At 40.5% G+C, this 15329-nt stretch overlaps 1 protein-coding gene across 1 annotated transcript in view; it reads right to left on the bottom strand.

The window, feature by feature from the left end:
- The window catches only part of stag1a (STAG1 cohesin complex component a), a 39080-nt gene extending 26483 nt beyond the window's left edge, over positions 1-12597 (bottom strand). The window contains exon 1 of the mRNA XM_069152654.1: positions 12430-12597. The gene's annotated coding sequence lies outside the window, so the exon portion shown is untranslated. The remainder of the gene's footprint in view (positions 1-12429) is intronic.
- Positions 12598-15329: the final 2732 nt, after the last annotated feature.

Here is a 15329-nt window from a genome sequence, read left to right as displayed (position 1 = left end):
CCAGGCTGATGTGGAAAGAGGAACAGAAACAGAAGATCACAACAGCAGGCAGTAACCTGCAAGATCAGTAGTTGCTGCACCAACAACCAACTACGAACTTCCTCCAGCGGCCCAAACGCATTCATCACGTACAAGTGACGGCTTTAATTCGTGCAAGCTGGCACCTGGGCTGCATGACGTCTCATACGCTCTCTCCCCAGGCTTCTGTGGGGTTGACTTTTGAGACATATTTCCTTTTTATTTTTTTTTTTTAAATGAACTGCAGAAAGGCAGAGATGCGTGAGCTCCAGTGATGCATTAAAAACAACACCTGCCAGCGCAAATTAAAAAGGCAATGAAGTAATGTCAACACATTTACAAGCCAAGAGAGACAAGTAACACAAATAATTCAAAAACCTTCCGTTACAACTGATACAAGGCAAATATACGGATGTGTAATTATGTTGTGTGTACTTTACTGATAACGGTGTTTAGCTCAAGGGCACCTCGGCAGATTGGAGAACTTCCACATTTAAGACTTTACTCTCTACTACTGAAATCATTACACTGCCCCAGTTGCATTCTCCCCCTTCTTCCCTGAATATATAACCCTGAATTTGTTTATGGGCGAACGAGGGAAGCTACAAGTAAAGAATGAGTCATTACTGAGCTTAAATTGTTGAGTTAACAGGAGAGGAAACTGACGAAGAGAAACTTTTGAAACCTTATCTGGACTAAATCTAAGGGGCGTCATCCTGTTATTGTTTGCACTTGATTGCATTTGAGCCAAAACAAGCAGTGAATAATCAATTACCAATATTGACTCACAGCTATTTTATTCACTGGCCAACTGCTTAACTCGTTTTGTAAGCCGATACAAATCCACTGTTTCAAATGAAAATGAGTGTTTTTCTTTTGCCGCTGAAACACATAAATATCTGCTCCACTATGTTGACCGGAGGCTTAGAAATTATGTCAGTGTGCTGTGTGATGCAGGTCATGTAGCCTACACTGGTTGTATATAATTTTTTTTTTTTTTTTATTTTTTTTTACTGAAAGCAGCCTCTTTCTCGGATGAATTTGATGTCATGCGATGAACAGAGGTGAGAGAAAATGTTTTCCACCCTCTGATTATAGTGTTGGAACAAGTGGGGGGCTTCTAATCAAGTCAAAACAAATAGCGGGTCTGTCAAACAACTCTCAGCTACAACAAATAACAATTAGGAAGCTCTGGAGCCTTTAAAACCGCTCCACAGTGAAGGCCAACCGGAGCCTGTCTTGAACCACAATCGGTTCCCTCTGGGCCACAACTACGAGCGGTGCCACCAAGACAATAACTGCACTTCATCATGCTGCCAGCCACCAAACATACTGAGACCAAAGAGCCGTGGCCTTATTATGTGGAAAAGCCTTGAGGCCAACTGTGGCCGTCTGGTTTAACCAGATTATGATTATGCCACACGGGGGATTACCCATCCGACAGTCGAGTCACAGTCAGACACATGGTCATGTTCCTGGGCGGGCACACACAGACAGACAGACACACACACACACACACACACACACGCTCACAAACACACAAGGCCATCTGTTACTGCCACAAACTACTATACGCTCGCTCTCTGCAGCACACAAGGGCTAATCCTAGCGAAGAGGAGGGGAGGACAAAGATGCTGTGTGAACTGCAGAAAAGGATAAGATCTCTGCTGAAAAATAGATTTTCACAATTTTGCAATCTCCTGAGAAGTACCTCTGCGAATAAAGGATAAATAGATCATAAGAGGGGTGACGGGGGGGGGGGGGGAGAGAGAGAGAGAAAGGCTGTGGAACGGCATAAAAGAGACGGATGAGGCAGCGAAGAGGCAATGAATGTTTCTGGCCCTCTGTGTGCAATGGCTGCCTGCAGCTGATGCAAAATGGAGCTGTGAGAGTGAGAAGTCAAAAAGAAAAAAAAAAAAAAGAGGTAAGGGGGGAGTGAGGGGGCAAATGGGAGGTGGGGAAAGTGTGAGAGCACTGCAGAGGGGGGGGGGGGAGCGGCAGCAAGAGGGGGAGAGGGAGTAGAAAGAGTGTAATTTGTTCTTCTCATCTGTCTGGGATTCCTTCCTCACCTTGGCCCAGATTTTCAGTCTGTCTTATTTTCACTTCTAATAGAGGAGGGAGAAGGACAGACACGCACACAAACACAAACTGACACACACAAACTGACACACACTTCTTGTGGAGGCCATTAGTCCTCACACTCATTATTACTTCCTAATCATCCAGCGGCACGTCGAAGACTTCAGGAGCGAGAGAAGCCTGCTAATCTGAGCCGGCAGATGTCAAAGCAAAAAAAAAAAAAAAGAAAAGAAAAGAAAGCTGTTATGTAGCAATAATGTACAGGCAGCTGAAGGGAATAATGACTGCCCAGATATAGACTGCAGCTACGGGAATCACAAGAAGAGGCAAGTGAGCTTTGACTGAAGCAGATGGCTGATGTAAAACACAGCTTCTCGGAGGTAACAGTATGCAAATCTCAGCCAGGTGTCGGCCACGAACGGCGAGACGACAAGAATCCGAAAAGAAAACGGCAACTGGCTGGATTCAATAATGCTTTGAGACTAAACTATCCCGCTGAGGACAAGCACAAGAGCGTTTGTCTAGCAGGAGCTGTCTGGGTGTTTTACACAACACATCAAAGAGATCATTACTTTAGAGCGGCGCTGCCACAGATTCCCATTAAGAATGACAGAAGCATGTAATTAGCATCAGTTTGACAACGGATTCCATCACAGCTAAAAGATGAAAACATCAGAAGTGCACCGGTTACAGTAAACTGTTAATCATGTATTTGTGGTATTTTAACTGTTGATGAAATTTCTGTCGACTTTTAATCAACTTTCTTCAGTATTTTTAAACAACGGTTAAACAGATAATATATTAGACATGAAGCAGTCATGGAACAAGACAATTATTGCTGTTGGTTGCATCTCCAGCTGAACAGAGTAGTTAATTAATTGATGGATTGTTAAAAGAAACACAAATAAACGCCATCGCATTTTGATAAATGATCCGTTGTCTCATCTCATGACAGGATACTAAATATATTTTGAGGTCTGTGCTGTCAGTCGGACAAAATGAGACATCTGAAGCCGTCATCCAGTGCTTCAGAAACGTATCATGAACGCTTCTCAATATTTTTTGTGTACGTTATAAAAACAAGTGGTTAATTCATGAATTGAGATAATAACTGGAATGTTAAAATAGAGTATCGTCGCCTCGCCCGCCAGAGACTTGGGGTATTCTTCTAATCGGATCTACAGCAGTTTGTGGTGGTTGGGTTCACAGTACAAAGCCAAGTGTCCTATTTAAGGAGCCCAGGAGGAAAACGAGCAGGTACTGAATGCCCATGCAAGTAAATGATGACAGGAGATCAGGGATGTGGACCGCTGGATGAATCCCGATAAAACGCAGTCGAAATTCTGCAATGAATTGGATTGGTTGTTACATTTGATGAATCCAGCAAAACTGGCAAATGTTGTCTGGTTTCTCAAATGTGAAGCTTTGCTGCACATTTATTATTTCAAACTGAAAAGGCGATTTCTTCTCTCTCTCTCTCTCTCTCTCTCTCTCTCTCTCTCTCTCTCTCCCCCCCCCCATTAATTTTACATTACAGAGACTAAAGGAATAACTGATAAGTATTCCAGCCGGCTGTCAGTAGTAGTGTTGTGAATACACATTATTTTGTGAGGCTTCATACTGCATGACATTTGGAGAAGATACATCAGAGTCATCAATGATATAGTTAAGCGCTGTACTAATCAATTAATTAATTAATTAAGAAGTAGGATTTGGTCATGTACTGTTATTACATTTACTTCATTGAACTGTATAGAAAACATAACAGCATAAGTTGGGATAAGGGAGGATATGTCTTTTCCCATTATCAAATGATAAAATAAACTTCTTAGATATTGACATTGGCTGAACAGTAATTATGTCTCCGCATTGCTCAAGTGCAGCCGTTACAGTGAATAGTGTTCAGACGAGCCTCAACTACAACTGTTTGCCTGAAGGACTGTTTGGTTTGTATGTGGATAATGCCGGGAAGATAATATACAATCAGTTGGGAATAAGAACGAGGTTCACGGGTAAATAATCTGTTGGAGTCAGCCAGAGCGGGGGGAGCCAATGTAATCTAATGCACACTGGCCAAAAGAGCAGATGGGTAAACTGATGATGTCTCAGTGCACGCCAGACAACAAAACCAAAACAAATGTCTCATGAGTAAATCTAGTCTCTCACATCTCTACTTGGCAATCAATAAACTCAAACTACCAATGAGTTGTTTTTTTTAATTTGTTTTTATGTTTAAAAATACTTTTCCAGATTTCAATTTTCATGCTTAACATTTTGTGAGACTTCTAATTTAAACACTTTTTAAATGATCCGTGTTCGCAATACCGCTAAAACTGTGATGAACTTCTTCGTTCCCAGACCTGTGAGAAAGATCCATCTTTTTAGTGACCACTTCATTTACCACTCTGCAGCCTGAGAATTAACTTGGCACTGGCCGAAGAATCAATATGAAGTAAGGCTGTGTACAAACAGCACTGACCAACGAGACAAACACGGCCACGGCTGACGCTGAGGAGGTGGTATTTGCTGTTGCTTGAAGCTGGTTGTTAACCTCGCCTGTGTAAATGACACCTTCAGGATTTGCAGGTCTGGTCTGGTGCCAAATTTAGATCTGGCTGCTCTGAAAGTAAATAACAAGCCAAGGCGAGAATTTACTTATCTCCAAGACATCAACCCCTGGAGTCTTGATAAGAGGGATTAACAATCTCTGCCTCTGACTTTGAACTTGAATGCCTCAAAAAGGGATCAATAATGGATCATAACCTCTCTTTTTCGTTAAAAAAAAAAAGGAAAAAAAAAAAAAAAAGGACTGCACTCCTGAATGAGCCACAGATATACTTTACACTTCAAAATCAATCTTTATGCAAATCCAGGACTTTCCTTTGACGACTATACTGTTGGCCAGCGTTGTGAGAGAAAATTCCTTCCAACCAGGGATTAGGAAACTGACAAATGCCGACTATTTGCTTTTAGTTTTTATGCTCTAAGCTGTTCAAGCAGCCTGTCTGGGGGTCTAAAAGAAACTGAATGTGGTATGGTGATATTTTTATGCATAAAGATAAGAGCTGACTTGACTTTTCATTAGAATGTCTTACAGCTATTATTTTATAGGGTACGCCTGTTGTTATCCTTGTTCTAGTTTCGTGTTTTCATTCATGTCAGTCAAAAGTAAAGCCATTTGATTACCAATAACCTAAGTTAAAGTTCCTATAATAATGCTATTATTTATAAGGACTACATAAACATTTAATAAATGGTGTATGATAAATTACTGTCCAGTTGTATACAGCTGTGTTGATTAATGTGCAGTGTTTATCACCAATTATTATGTTTACAATATAAACCTATTTTCCTTGGTGGAGCTATGGTTGTTCACAAATAAACACTTAAAATGTCCTTTCTAATGGTGTGTTATAAACCATTCATGATTCTTGGTTTACAAACTTCTCTTAAATGCTAAATGCAGACAGGGTATTGCATAAAATGTTGCCAGAAGTTTTCACGCACCGTGTTTGTGGTCTTTTCTTACATAACGAATGTTGTCGTATAAAAACGTGAATATGTCTCACTTTTCACACCACCTTGAACTCCCTTCTGCATTCAGTGGGAGAGAAGTGCTGTGGGCAGCCGCCCGTTGGAGGCTCAATCTTTAATAAGGTGTTACAGTCCACGAAGCTGGACTTTTATAGAGCTTGGGTGAAAATGAACTGTTATCAGTGTCAGCAGAGCAAACGATCCAATCACAGACGGGAACGATGGCTTCCAACTGTCCTAACCGCAGAAGAAAGCAGATGATGCACACCGAAACGTTCATCCAAACATTTTTTTAAATTCTGGGTAATGAAGTGGGGAACGAGAGGTTTTTAAACTGATACCAAAATACACCATCTGCAATGAATATATGACTCTTCTACTGCAAAATATATCCTTTATGTTATTCATAAATGGAAAACCATCTCAGCAATCACCTCACATCTCTGTTGCAAATGTGCTGCTAACAGCAGTGATTTCATTCCTTTATATGATCTGACCTGTAAAGAGAAAAACTCCACCGCTTTGTAAATTGAATTGGATGTCTTTCGAGGGCTGGAAATAACAGCAAAGTAATGTTTCACCTATTATGCTGCCAGTAAGAGAAAACTTTGTGGTTGGATCCCCATACATTTATTTGATTATTTATTTTTATTTTTGTCTTATGTTACCATGGATTCACATCCCAATGTTAGAGCCCCACCGATACTAAATTCATATTGAGATATGAGCAAAATGTTGAAATGAAATAGTTGGCAAAGTCCTTTAACTAAGTAGATGTAGCAAAACTTGGATGTATCATTGATACGTCAAATATAAAGTCATTTTTATATGACCTAAGCAAGATGAGGACGTGTTGGATGCAAAAATCAAGAGTCACAGGGATAATGTGAAGAAATACCTCTTTCATGGTTTAAATTATTCAAGGCTCAACCTGTAGGCTGTAATTTTATGTTCCCTAGTTGAAACTCCAGCACGCCAACGATGTTTATGATGTTGTGCTTCATGTATAAAACCTTCATCTACAAAATGTATACTATCTGTGACTTTCAAATCATTTAAGTAGACACCACAAAATGTGCAAACAGTCAGGAGCCAGAGCCTCAGAAATGTTGTAAATGTCACTTTTCAAAACCCTTCGCAAAGATTTGTTTCAGGACGTGTCTGCACTGAGGGCAAATCACAAGTAGCGTTTTAGCAGGATAGCAGCAGCTGTTTTGGAAGCTCTCTGAGCCCAATATATAATCACTGCAGTTATGCACAAAAAAGGTCGCACTTACATGCATTTAGTGCCGGTAAAACGGGAGCCATTAGGCCGTTTGTGTCGAGACAACTGACTGAAATAGGATACGCATGAAAAGCATGTCTGAAGCACCCATGATGCAGGCATGCTGCAGTAGCTGACTTTGACTTTTTTGAAAAGAAACAAGATCCCCGGTGCAATGTTCTCATTCTTGACTCTTCAGAAAACCTGCGATAGTCAATGCCGACTCGATAGCTCGGCTGCATCAGCAATCACACTACAGGTGAAGGCAGTCTGCTCAGCTGAGCAACCACTGAGACATAGCAATGCAAGTGAGAGATCACACACCTCCAAAAAAAAAAACACGCGCATATACACAACACACCTTGTCGCACACTACACACCTTGTATCATTAGTGCTCAACCTGACAGCTGAGTAGCGCTTCCTTAACAAATACCCTCTTGAGTACAGACTCAGCCTGCCTAACGAGAACAGAATCAGTTGTCATGCTATCCGAGACATCATTATGTCACCATTGATTTCCTGTGATTTGAAAACATGCAATTTCCCTCTCCAGTCAGCCTGTCAATTTCCAACACTCCCCGCTTAGTAATATTTTGCACCTTACACCACTCGCAGTTTCAAACGCGCAATAAAAGATAAACCTAGCCATGCTGACAATTACCACGGAGCATAACTAGCATGCGTTATCTCTAGGAATAGAAAACCCTGTAGAATAAGAAATACGTGTTATCTAAATTGATCTTGTGGTTCACCAACTGGTACAGTAACTTTATTTTCTAATCCGAGTCAGGGAGCGTTTCAAAATTGTACTTAAATTAAAAAAGACAATGTGCAGCACAAATAGTGTTTTATATGCTGCCACCCTGCCGTCTCCTGTACTGTCACTGATAACAAGTTGGCTGATCTGTTGCTCACTTGTAGAGCGGGCTCTGATATCTCTGCAGGTTCTGAAGTGGTGAATTTGCATTGGAACAATTAATGGTACTCTAAATAATTATTCAAAACATATATCAATATGCATTCAAATGGTTACCTTTCCTAGTCAAAGCAATTTAGGGTTTGGTAGGGCTGGATACCGAGCTTCCATACTTCTATGGCACCGACCGAATTGCGAACATGTTGTGGAGTTATATATATACTGTAGAAATTCTGTCATTTGGTACCAGATTTTGATGCCACTTCATTCTTTAAAAAAAAAAAAAAAAAATGTTGGCCAATTCTGAGTCGCATGTGCTGCAGTAACAGGAAGCTTCTTTGTGAGGCGTTTAGGGAACATCAGTAATTCGTGGAGTCTTTCGATAGCTTGCGTGCAAGGCCTTTTGGGGAAAGCTTAACATTTTAGCTCCATCAAATTTACCTGGACGCTCTCCCCTTCTGAAATGAATGGATTTTTATAAAATTGGTATCAGAACAACTCACGTTCAGGAGCTGGTATTGAAGTCAAGATATCTATATCGAAAATGTTTGAACGAGACCCAGCAGCTCTTCACGCTTTGTCAACTGATCTTTGACGAACACACATGCTATGTTTGACGTAACAGGCTTTATGTGAGTTTAATGAGGCTGCAATCAAACAAAGTTGTGTATGCTTGCGCATGAATATGGTATAATATAACCAGGAAAGCGTGCAGTAGTTTTGTGTAATCCTGGTCAAACCACAGAGACTAGGAACTTGACTCAGTGTTAACATTTAAGAGAAATACACTGCCACAATTCAGTAAACCAGTGCAAAAAAAAAAAAGATCAGTGCAAGGTGATTATTCAAGTCAAGCTGGTATTTTTAATTATCTTTTGCAAACCATGCTTCCAATTTGAATGATAAACTCTTTCATTTCTCTTCCCAGTCGCTGCTTCTGCTCTAATTACATAACAGGAAACCACATCTCCAAGAAAGCCTTAAACGGGCCGGGGTGGCAAAACTATTGAAAGCGTTCTGCAGGTTTCTTTGACTTCTTTAAAAAATACATATAACCACACTTTTGTAGCACTGGAATTTAACTTTAACAATAAATGTCAAACATTAGCCCCCTCATGCCAATAAAGTACAGGGAGACATCTGGGATTGCCATTTTATATGTAGGGGTGCAAATAATGATTGTTTTCATTATCGATTGTGTCGATTATTTTCTTGCTGTTTGGTCTTTAAGATGTCAAAAACTAATGAAAAACCATGAGTAGTGTCTCCTAAAGCCCAAAGTGGAACCAGAAAATATTAACATTTAAGAAACTGGGATCAGAAAATTTCATTACAAATGATAAAATACCATGAATTGATTATTACAACAATTTCCTGTCGACAAACTAGTCAATTCATTGACAAAGTTCTGGTTAAATGGATTCGGGAAATTGGACCAAATGCATCTCAAATCATGTTTTTGTTACAATTTTCTCATTTATTTTACTGCTTAAAGATGCATTAGTAAGAATTGTTTTTTTTTCCTTTGACTGAGCTGAAAACCACCAACACCTGGACCACAGAACCAACAGGAAATAATGTTCTTTCTATCGCCAACCTCTTGAATCAAGGTCACCGTGTAATAAGCTCTGACAAATGTCAAACCCATTACATAATCCCCTGAGCTGTATCATTATAAGCATATGGCTCTAACAAAAAGCACACCGCAGTCGAGTGGTGCGAGCCTCTGGCTAAGTAACTTTCAAATGGCACAGCTCAAAATACAGAATCTAAGTCTGCTCTTCGCCATTTGATTCAAAGACTTAAATGTATTAAAGAGCTTTCTCTTTAAGAAAGAGCTTTCTTTAATACACTCAGCTTTAAAATAATTGCAGCATCTCGACGTTCTTCGGTAACACATGGACGTTCATTTTCTTGTCTAAACAGAAGCTGTCTGAAATCCGCTCTCCCTAAAACAAATAACCATAACAAATTCATTGCTATCATTAATGCCTTTAAAATGACAGCAAACTGTATTATGTGTGTATGGTGCTAATGAGTGCCATTATGTGATTGAGAATCCTTTATGGGCTTTCTATGGGATGAGTCAGGGCAAAGAGCCAAGCCATTGAAAGGCCAGAGGAAAGAGGAGTGGTTCGTCACCATTTCTGTTAACCCTGTGTGTTATCTAAAGGTTTAAACAATCACACGCTCTTCGCATCAGCCACCTTCAGAAAGTTACGCAAGAACTGTCGCCGAGTGTCAGCTTCAAACCGGATCCCAAGGCAAGGACAAGACTAGCGTATAACTGAATATTTATCACCGTATCCACAAACAGAAATCAAGACTGTGGGGATATTTAAAGACTGGGTTTCTCTGTCAAAGATGAAAGATTGTGCACACAGGATTGTTTCCTTACGAGCTCAAACAACACAGAGCACATCTGTTTTAATGAGCTGTTGTGACTCCGTGGTGCAAAGAGGTCATACAGCGAGTGTCAAATGACAATGAGAAAGATCACACCAAAGGATCCTATCGATGCAATAAAAATTCAAATTTACAAGTGGAGATATACTCGCGCATTTCCAAACAGAGCTGCGATCAAATCAGGATTGACATTTTTCCGGTTGACACAGGTGTGCATGACGACGCCACTCCAGTACAGTTAAATAAATTCACATCAAGCGCAATTTCACCCGAAACATTGAAAGGCAGACGTGATATATACAACACTTAATCTTAGGTTGGGACGGATCTTTTTGGGTAGGCTACCTGAATAAATTTCATGGAAAAACAGGTTCGCCATAACGCAGTAAATCAGGGCCTGTTGTAATAATGCGTTAGCCTCTGTGACATTGATCCTATTAGGATGTTTGTGTGAATTAGAGAATGAAATTAACAGGCATGTCATAAAAACTAAACTCAAAATACAAAGCTAGATGTGGGAAATTTATATATTTATAATGCACCATCAAAGATTTACCATTTACACTACGATAGCTATCATTTTCCTTTCAACATTTATGAACGTATTAGACCATTTTAGGCAATGCTGCAAATCAATTAGCAGTTCTGCTTACAGGAAATAAATTGCATTTTATACGATTTTTGAGATGAGATGAGGTTAAGATGAGGTACTCGGTTAGTTAGGTATTTAATTGCTGGGTTCGCCAAAACATTCACTCATTCACATCTGGACCGGTTCATCCCATTTGTAATATGATTCTGATTTTATAATAAATTCGCCCAAAGATCTGAACTTATATACATTATATTTCAACAGTCATTAATGTAAAATTAAAAAAAAAAAAAAAAAGTGTCAATATCACAGCAGGTTTAAAAACTGTTTCTGGAAAGCAAAACTTTGAACAATCCACAACGTGCAATCCTCACAATGTTAAAACTTGTTCTGCAGGAATAATGAAGTGTGATTTGTGCGGTGTGGGGTGGAAACACTGAGTGATAATGGAAGACAAGTTGGCAGGCAAAGCGAGCTGCAAGATAGCAAATCCAAGACAGCTTGCATGAGAAATCACATGGCTCACTGTAAACAAAGCAGTTACGCAACAATCTGAGATTCATGCAAACTGCCAGGAGGCAGGTTGTCAACGATCCCCTAACTAACTACATTGCACCGGGTGAGCCTGTACAAGGGGTCAGTGAGGAAGCGCAGCGGGGAGGGGTGGGGGGAGACTGGAGCCCGTTTAAACCTGTAGGGGTGGCTGGTGGAGCCCATCCCCCCTAATGTGACTCATGTTTCCCCGCTCAGTGTTGCCTGCTTCCCGCACAGAAGGGGGCGGGAAGGGGAGAAGAAGCGCCATAATAATCTTGTTATAAACATGCAGTAGTAACATCCTGCAGTTTCATATTTAAAAAAAAAAAAAAAGAAAAAAAAAAAAAAAAGGCAACCACGTGCTGTCATTGACTTTAAAAAAAAAAAAAAGAAAAAAAAAGCAACATGTTTATTATCCGTGAGAAAAGTCACTCTGAAAACTTGAAGGAAAGGAAAGAAGGTGGGATGTTGAAACAGGGGGGGGAGAAGTAGCGGCTCGGGAACACGTTTCTATCTTTCGTTGCGCATCTGTGCGTAAAAGCAAACAACAACAACAAACGTGGCAAATGCCATTTGAGATGATGACAAAAACCAAACCACACACACACACACACACACAGAGAGAGCACTGCTCGGCGGGAGGGCAACGCTTGTTCAATCATAATACGGCTGGTGCAAACGAGAGAAGGTGATGCTCTGAATCCTGCCTCGCAAAGAGCAAGAAAACACGTCACACCGCATGGCTCTTTATTTGTTGACAAGCCAAAAACTCCGGCGCCGGATTTGCAAAATTGGTGGCAAAAACAGGCCGGCGCTGCGGCAACCACTCGCCCTCCTCGCAAGTTACCTCGCCGGAAAAAATGTCGGGGCTAGCTCGCGATAGCTCTGCTAAGGCTATAAATGCCACTGAGGAAGAGAGAGAAAGCACATTCGCCTCCGTTAGCCCGCTAGCGCCCATCCCCCATCCAACCAAGCCTTTCCCTGTCTGTGTCCACCATCTTTAATCTGTGCTCCGTCTCCCTTACCCACCCGTACAAAACACGAACCCCCCCCCCCCCCAAAAAAAAACCCCACAAGACACTCACCTTTAACGACCATCGCCGAATCGATTATCACCTTCCGGAATCATAAATCGATTTTCGTTTTAATATCGTGTGTGTTTTAATATTGAAAAATTGGCCGTGCGAGCGGAACCGCGCCTTGAGAGAAGAGCAGCAATCCTAAACCGCCATCTGGTGGTATTTTCCTCTCTGTGATGCAGCGGGAGCGGCGCAGCCTCAGACCGAGACACAGCTGCCCCCTGGCGGACACACCGGGCCGCGGCGGACACGCGCCTCCGGGGCCGAGCACGGGAAGGGAGGGACCCGAGACCCCGCCAACACAACGCCGGCGGGGACGCGCACAGGAGCGGCGAGAGACTCCCACTCCTCACCCAGTTCAATCATTATTTTGATAAAAAATAAATAAATAAATAAATAAATAAATAAACTCTGTTGGAAATAGTATATCCCAAGCAAATTAAAAGTCCCAGAAACAAAACGCTCACTGAGCACCTTTTGGATCTGTGTGTAATTCCTTTCTTCCAATTAAAAGACGTAAGTAGGATCTGTAAGGTGCTGGTGCAGGCTAATGCAAGAGTCCTGCATTAAACCCCACCTTCAAAAGTTTATACTGTTCAGTTTTTGTTAAAAACTGTTTTAAAGTGTTGTTGATTCAACTTTACGTAGTTTGTTGTTCAGTCCACCAAACTCCCTCACTTGATAAATAAGAAATATCATATGTAACACCTGATGGGTGTACCTAATAAACTAATCTGGATAAACGAACAGGGTAAATTCAAGGGCTGCCATTAATGTCTAAAAGTAGTGAATAATGCATATTACATACGTTTTTGAATGTCCAAACTCACAGAAATCTATTTTGTCATACAAGACAAAGAAAAGTTTGTGTGCTTGAAAAATTAAACAACCAATTGTCAGAATAGTTGCCGATAAATTTTGACATGATTGGCAAATCAACTGCGGCTGAAATAAACTCGCTGTATAAACTTTCTGCAAAGAAATATCGATGATTTTGTAGTTTCCAAAGTTGACAAGATGTGAAATAGTAAAAAGCCACTCTCTTTGCAAAGCACACATCAGTGCATCAATGACCTTTGACCTGGGGCTTTGCTTGATACCTCTACTTCCCGTCCTAGATGAAGAGAGAGAGAAGAGAGTGAGCGTGTGCACGTGACTGAACTCCTACACCAGGTCCTTGGGCTGAAACCGAATGTGTGTATAAACCCAATTACAAAGCCTGGATGGACTCACATTACTCACTCCAGCTCACTGTGGCCTGATAGGAGGAGAGGGAGACAGAGTCAGGGAAAGCATGACTTAATCATATTAGTCCCACTTCAGAGTCATTAAGTGGATATGAAACACTTGCATTACGTACTGTGTGTGTGTGTGTGTGTGTGTGTGTGTGTGTGTGTGTGTGTGTGTGTGTGTGTGTGTGTGTGTGTGTGAGAGAGAATGACACCAAAGTATAAATTTGGTTGTGCCCACCTTTTCTGCATCTTTGTAATAGATAAGACAGTAATGTGCATATACACACACACACACACACACACACACACACACACACACACACACACACACACACACACACACACACAAACACACACATGTCCTGGGTGGTGTTTTATCTGATGGACACACTGTTGTTTGCCATAGCAACAGGACATCTTGCCCATAAAAGCTGAGCAGAGCTGCCCCTCAGGGTTAGTACACAAATATACACACACACACACACACACACACACACACACACACACACACACACACACACACACACACACACACACACACACACACACACACACATATAATTACACAGACATAACTAACATTATTATTCTTTCATGTTTAGTGTAATGAGGAATTCCACAAGTTTAAAAATAAAAACTGTAATACAATGAAGAGGCTTTAAAAAAAAAAAAAAAAAAAATTAAATCCTCAAAGAAACATTTTGTAGATTTGGAATTGGTGTGCATTTAAGAAATCAAATGGGAAAGCATGCATATCAACATATAACCCTACAAATGCAACAAATACCCTTAAAAGATCATAAGTGAGTGAATAATCTGTGAAAATAATCGGGAATGCTAACATGTTTATTTTTTTTGGTTGATTTTACAAGCTCACTTCTGCACAGTCATGTTGGAGTCATATTGTGCAGTGTCTTGCTTCAGGCCACTTCAGGGAAAGTCTCACTAATTCACACACACCACTCAGATCTGCTCTGTAAACCAGTGAAATAGTTCACATTTCTAATATCTTTAAATTCTCAGCTGATTCCCATAAATAACATTTGTTTTCTTGTGATGTCTATTGTAAAAAGGTCAGAGGTCAGCTACAAAAGAGAATAGATAACACCCATAGCTTGTGATATCTCGTTGCTATTTTTGTTTGTTTTATCAGGTTGCATGATTCATTATCATTGGAAAATGGTAAAAAAGAAGAAAAAAAATATCTTTTTGGATCAGCTCTCTCAAGGGAGGTGCTCCTGTTGAGAAAATATCCCTCCCCAAAGCAAATGACATTTGTTTGATGACTAGTATTGTCAGAACTGGGTCACAGCAGCCGCATGCAAACAACAGAGGTAACATTTGTCCAGGTAAAACAGGGAAGGGAATTAAATCAGCGCCAGAAATGGACGATTTGCTAAAGATGTATTCGTCTGTGTTTCAGCTGTGTTCTGTAACAATCATTTGTAAACAATTCTGTCCATTTCATTTACAATATTTTATTCACAACACGTGGAAATTGTTTCTTGACATTGAATAATCACTTTCTTTCTTGCAGATATTAACACTGTATTGTATTCAAAAACATCTACTATGACAATATATCACATTCGTCATGTATGATGGCGAAAGCTACAGTACAGGTCTCCTCTCAGTAGATAGGGGTTCAAATATTTCTACTGTGAGCTCTAAATT

Source organism: Embiotoca jacksoni, unplaced genomic scaffold, assembly GCF_022577435.1.
Source record: "Embiotoca jacksoni isolate LCO1_2020_lvr unplaced genomic scaffold, fEmbJac1.0.p SCAF_18, whole genome shotgun sequence".
In the NCBI taxonomy this organism is placed as follows: domain Eukaryota; kingdom Metazoa; phylum Chordata; class Actinopteri; family Embiotocidae; genus Embiotoca; species Embiotoca jacksoni.
Note: the sequence above shows the minus strand (reverse complement) of the source record. Positions and strands in the feature narration are given on the sequence as shown.